The sequence below is a fragment of the Rhinolophus sinicus genome, linkage group LG05, assembly GCF_036562045.2.
Source record: "Rhinolophus sinicus isolate RSC01 linkage group LG05, ASM3656204v1, whole genome shotgun sequence".
Lineage (NCBI taxonomy): Eukaryota > Metazoa > Chordata > Mammalia > Chiroptera > Rhinolophidae > Rhinolophus > Rhinolophus sinicus.
In genome coordinates this window covers 161,862,099-161,867,995 of record NC_133755.1, presented here as the reverse complement: position 1 = coordinate 161,867,995, position 5,897 = coordinate 161,862,099, and the positions used below count along the sequence as shown (strand labels likewise).

General features: G+C 39.5%; 1 non-coding gene across 1 annotated transcript; it reads left to right on the top strand.

Moving 5' to 3' along the window:
* Nucleotides 1-3,027: 3,027 nt before the first annotated feature.
* Nucleotides 3,028-3,168, top strand: LOC141572017 (U4 spliceosomal RNA). The gene has a single exon (XR_012497035.1). It is a non-coding gene; the product is annotated as a U4 spliceosomal RNA (small nuclear RNA).
* The last annotated feature ends 2,729 nt before the right edge of the window (nt 3,169-5,897 follow it).

Sequence of the window (5,897 nt, the reverse complement as noted above, 5' to 3'; positions counted from 1 at the left end):
AGGCAAATGTAATCCTTTCCTTGTACCTGGCGTACTAGCTTCCATTCTCTAAACAAATCCCAGTAATTTCCCTTTCTTGTTATTCAGTGTCTCTTTCATGTGAATAGATTGTCTTCCAAGTGAGACTGTAAAGCTCTGTGGGCACAATTCTTGGAGTAGTGTGGAGTAGAGGAAGGAAAACAAGATTAGCCAGCAAAAGATCAAGCTTCTAGTTGTAGTTCTTCACATTCAAGCCAGAGAGCCTCTCAGTTAAGTCATTTCTGCGAAACTCAGTTTCCTCATCCTTAAGATGGAGTGAATAACAGCCTTGTCTGTTGCTCAGGATTGTTCTAAAGACCAGGAAGGTGTTGTACTGGCAAACTGTTTATAATTTATTAAGTACTATGCACACGCTGGCACTGTCTTGTTTCCTTTATGCCCTCCTCAGCCTTCATTTCATTGAAGGGGTAGATCGTAGCATCCTGGACTTTTGTCCTTTAGCCTTATAAAGACTATTTCCACACACAAGCCATGATTAGCCTATGCTTTCCTTCTGGGCCAGATCCCAGTGTCCTCACTCAACAAAACTCTTCACAATACAAATATGACCTTTGAGATACTATCTGTAAGAGACTTATTTTGTTTTCTAGTCTTTGTCAATGTTTACATTCATAAGAAAAAAAGGTCTTAATACTTAATACCATGTGGCATATGATGAAACTGCATCACTGCCGTTTATAAGTTTATTCTGAAGAAAATGTAGTTCTCTACCTGCCAACATCTGAAAGCTATAAATAGTGAGAAAAATAGAGAAGCCTTAAAAGTCTATTGAGACGTATTGGATTTGGAGAGTTTCTTGGATGGCCAGAGTGGAAAAATATTTTGCTAAAAAATAGGGAGTGTTGCTCGTACTGGCATAGAGGCAGACAGTTTAGTTAGTATTTACCCAGCCTGTGGCAAGGAACACTTGGCTGTTTATTTCAGTGGAGGGGATATTGGGAGACGCTGTTTGTCTAGTCAGAAATGCCCTTTGAGACTGCAAGGCTACCTGTGACCAATTTTCAACTAAATTTATCTTTGGACTTTGTGTAAGTCATCCAGCCTTAACCAAATCCATTTGGTCTTCTATATAACCATGTCACTGAATCCTTACCAAAATGCTTTGGTTCACAATGATGGCTTCTGATTATTCAGCCAAAGCTGAATTTGAAACTTAAATGTGAGTTCTGGATAAATAGACGGAGTTTTATTTAATGTAGGAAATAACTATCACTTATTAAATAAAATGGACTGATATTTAACCAGTCATTTTCAAACATCTCTGCTCCTTGCTCCGTGGAATAACACATACTATTGACCATTAATCGTTGCAGCTAGCTTTATTTCATGAAGCAATTTATGTTTTACTTCATTTTGATATTTAAAAGCACAGCTAAGGTTTTTAATAACTACTCTCATTGCCAATCTGACACTGACATGGTGAATACTTGAAAACTGTGTTATTTTTCAATCTAAAGCATTTCAAGTGTCATGCTCTTTTGATAAAATTCAATAGTATAAAGGACAGAATGGCTGTAAAAAAGTACAAAAATACGTTTCCCACATTATGATTCAACAGTGATTACAATTTGTTAAGGACCTTTGTTTATTTCCATTGGCTTTAATTTTCATGTGTAATCCCATAGGTTTTTTTTGGCTTTAATACCAGGCTGCTCAATTTGAAAGAGAGATCTTGTGAGCCTGGCAAGATACTGAGACTAGGACTATATCTCCATAATACTTCATAAATATTTTGACCAACGTAAAAATCAAACACAAAAATTCGTGAAGCAGAGCCTTGATTTAGGGATTTTCACACATTGTTTTTGCTTCTCTTTCCCTGTTTATTTCTACATTCTTGCTTCTGTATCATTAACCGTTCAACGTTCTAAAAACTCCTGGGAAAGTTATTATGACCCATTTTAGAGATGATCAAGTTACAGTCAGGGGAAATAAGACCCAAGTATAGTAAACTGCATGACCTGGATTAGCCCACCATGAGTTTGACTGCCATGCCCAGGCTCTTTCTGCAGGGCCTCAAAGGGCAAGAATCTGCAGCCCCAGCTTGCTGTCAAGTTGACAAATGTGTTAAATCATAGATAAAGGCCTTCATGTTAAGTTGTCATGGAATCAGTTCACCCAAGCCATCACATCCTCCTCAGCTCTGTTCCCATACAGCGGCCCCTCTTGAGCTCGTTGCTGCAGGAAAATAGTTCAAAAGTGGGGGAGTCCCAAGTTGGAGGACTTTGACAGTGGAGCTCTGCCTGTGCATGTCCCAGGGAGCTATATTTAACTTACACCATAGCAGGGGATCAAGGCATACGAATTAGGAGCTACAGCCTGGTGAATGATAATAACGGGGAAATGACTACTTGGGATTAATCAATGTCAAAGCATTGAGAATTCCACACAAAAAGGAGAAAGTGTACACTGCAAACAAATGACATTTGGAGAACCTAAAATTAGGACAGTACTGAATCCTGTGCTTTTACTTCCAATTTGCTGTTCAATTGTCTCCATTTCTTACTGAAATCCTCATACTGTATGTTTTCATCGTAAAAAGAGCGATCTTTAAACACTTAATCTTAAGATTTTTCAAGATAATTATCACTGAAATGTTTTCAAAATTGTAACTTCAACTATGTCAAAAAATGGGAATAATAACTAATGGTACTACTATCCAGGAGTCAGCCATTATTTCTCTGCCCTTGAATGTCAATATTACGAATTAAATAAAAGCCAAATATATTACCAGATGCCACTGCTGTCTAAGTCATGAAAATTAAAGGAAAGACGTGAGGAAATATGCAGAAGAGGAGAGAAAGCAAGGAAAAGGTTACAGAATCATAGTATTAGAAAATAACCATAATAGAACGTTTTGGGCGTTGGGGCCAAACAGATCTAATTTCAAGTCCCAGCTCAGAAATTTACAAGACCTGGGTTATTTAGCAAATTATTTAACCTGTCTGTGCATCAGTTTCTTTGTGGATAAAAAAACAATATGCATGTAGCTTTGCACAGTGGCAGTATCGTAGCCAGTGAGGTTTATCCAAGGTGCAATTATTGGTAATTGAAAACTTTTCCCAATACCCCACTATGACACCTTGAAATATAGTCAGCATTGGCAATTTTTGACACTCTCTAGGGAGCCTGAGAAAGAAAACATAAATTAATAATAATAATAATAATAATAATAATAGTATACATCTCATGGATATTGTGAGTAATGACCAATTAAAAGTGACAGGCTTGGTCATTACAGATTCCAGCCTGGAATGAAGCATTAGACATCATCTCACCCAACACCCCACCCAGTATAGGAATCCTCTGTCTAGCACCTCCATCAGAGAAAGGCCACCTGTGAATGTGGAGCTTACAGTCTAACAAAATGGCCATTCTTTTCTTAGCTACACTTATTAGAAATGCATTCTTCAAAGTAAGCCCAAGTTTACTTCGCCCTAACTTGAAAAGGCGCTTCTGAGAATGTGGGAATGAGACCTGTGCCCAGTGGAACCCCAGGGGCCCAGATTCCTGTTCTAGAGGCCGTGGTCCGCAGCCCAGTTGCTGCTACACTGTGACTCAATCAGCTCAGGCTGAGTCCTTTCCAATCTAGAAAGCTCACTGACTGTCCCTCCCCTCTCCTGCAAGTGTGGAGTTCATTTGTATAACTTTGTTTTCTACTTTAAAAAGTCAGGTGTAATCAAAGCAGCACAATTTGAAAACCAGGAAAAAAAAAAGACGAAAATTTCACTTCCACTATTAACATGTTGGCTTATGTCTATGCGTCTGCTAATTGCCCTCCATACATGAATATATATTTTTCATCAAAATGGAATCATGCTACAGACATTATTTTGTAGCCTTATTACTGTGTTCAATTAATTAAAAGATAGAGATACTAGAGCTCAGGGGCTGAGCACCCTCCAAGATAATGTGACAAAGACTGACTGATAGGAAAGTGAATGAATTTAGACACCCCCTGTATGACGAAAAATGACTCTACAGACCTCTTAATTTGGAAATTTAGTCTTCTATGAATCTTCATTGTAATGTGTGATCTTAAGAGTGCCATTGGATCTTAGAAAATATGGGGAATTGTCTAGGTGTAGCTAATTAAATAGCCATTAATTACAAATAGGCATAACCCCATATCTATAATATTTATAAAAAACAAAAACAAAAACAAAAAAAAACATAAAAATCTGTGATAGTCTCTACTGAAATCCAGAGTTACTGAGTCTCTATGATATGCTTGTCTAATAGTTCCATCCATAAAAGGGAATTAGGTTAGTTTTGTAATCCCAGGGATTGTCAGTGCACCTGGGCTGTGTATTCACAATAAGACAAGGCAATGTGGATAATCAGGCCCAAGAACGTGGCCCAACCACTGGGTGTGACAGGCCCTGGGGATGGTCTGGCTCTCAGAAGAGGCTCAGAGGGCAGAGGAGGCGTGGTGTCCAGGACATGCAACATCTCTAATCTTTGTTCAGACAAAGCAACTGAGCGTTTAGGGAAAAGGGCTGTGTTAGAATCATCTGTGTGTTCCCATGGCCTTTCTCAGAGACAAGCACATCATAATAATCCCAACTGGGAGTTATTGTGTGACTTTTCTACTTCCCGCTCTGCTCTAGACACCTTCACTATGTATGCCTCATTCCACTCTCAAAAAATCACAAAGAGATTGGAATTGCTAACCACATTGTAAAGATAAGGGACTAAAGCCCCGTGGAAGCAACTAGTTCATGGCTATGTAGTCAGAAAGTATGGAGCAAGGATTGATTCATTCATTCATTCAAACGTTTACTGAGCACCCACCATCTACCAAGAGCTGTCCAGGTGCTAGGTCTAGGGTCCCTCTTCTCATGAAGCTTATATTCTGGGGGTCAAGGAAAGGGAAATAAACAAGGAAACCAAATAAATTCAGAACATAATTATAAAGAGTATTAAGTGTCAGGAAGGCAAACAAGCACAATACAGACAGAGAGTGACTGGTGGAGAGAAGAGGGCTGACTTAAACAGGGTAGTTGGGAAGGATTTGCCCGAGAGGTAAAATTTAAGCTGAAACTTGCATAAAGAGAAAGATCCAGACATGTGAAGATCAGAGGGAAGAGAGCAAGCGTGTGCAAAAGTCCTGAGACAGGACCAAAGTTGGCTTGTTTAAGAACAGTGGTAGGCAGTGGCCAGATTATGCTAATCTTTGCAGGTCACGGTAAAAAATTGAGATTTTATTCGAAGTGTGATGAGAAACTTCTGGAGTTTTCAAGAAGCAACAGAAAGAGAGAGATGATCTGATTTACGTTTTTTAGAGATAAAAATCTCAGCCAATCTTATTCTGAAGCCCTGTGCTTTTAACCCTAGGGCAATAATGTGTTTCTAAGAGTTAGTGTCTAATTAGTATAGAATAAAAGAATAACAATGACACAGTTCAAGAAGCAGAAATGCTCCCAGTGGGGGAGAGGAGAATGAGAATCCAAAACAGGTGTAGTCCACGAAGACAGTGTGCATTGGAGGGTAGGCTGCTCAGAGCTTTCCTGGTCCCACCCATCAATCAAGGATACAGACCCAAGAGGAATCAAGTGACAAAAGCAAGTCACAAGCCAGTTCTTAGATGGGCAAAAGTACTCGGAAGATTCTCAGAACAGGAAAAAAGAGAGAGTGGACCTCAGAAGCTCAGAATTTGTGGGTACAGAGAGGACAGAAAACAAAGAAAGGAGTCATTAGAAGGAGAAACTTGGAACACAGGAAATACAACCCAGGGACTAACAGGGAGACCACGACCAGCCCTGCCTGATCTCCTGACAGGATACACTTCCGGGGAACAATGTGTAGAATTTGGAGACTGTCACGTTCTGTGTTGGTGTGGGTGGTGCCGCGTCTTT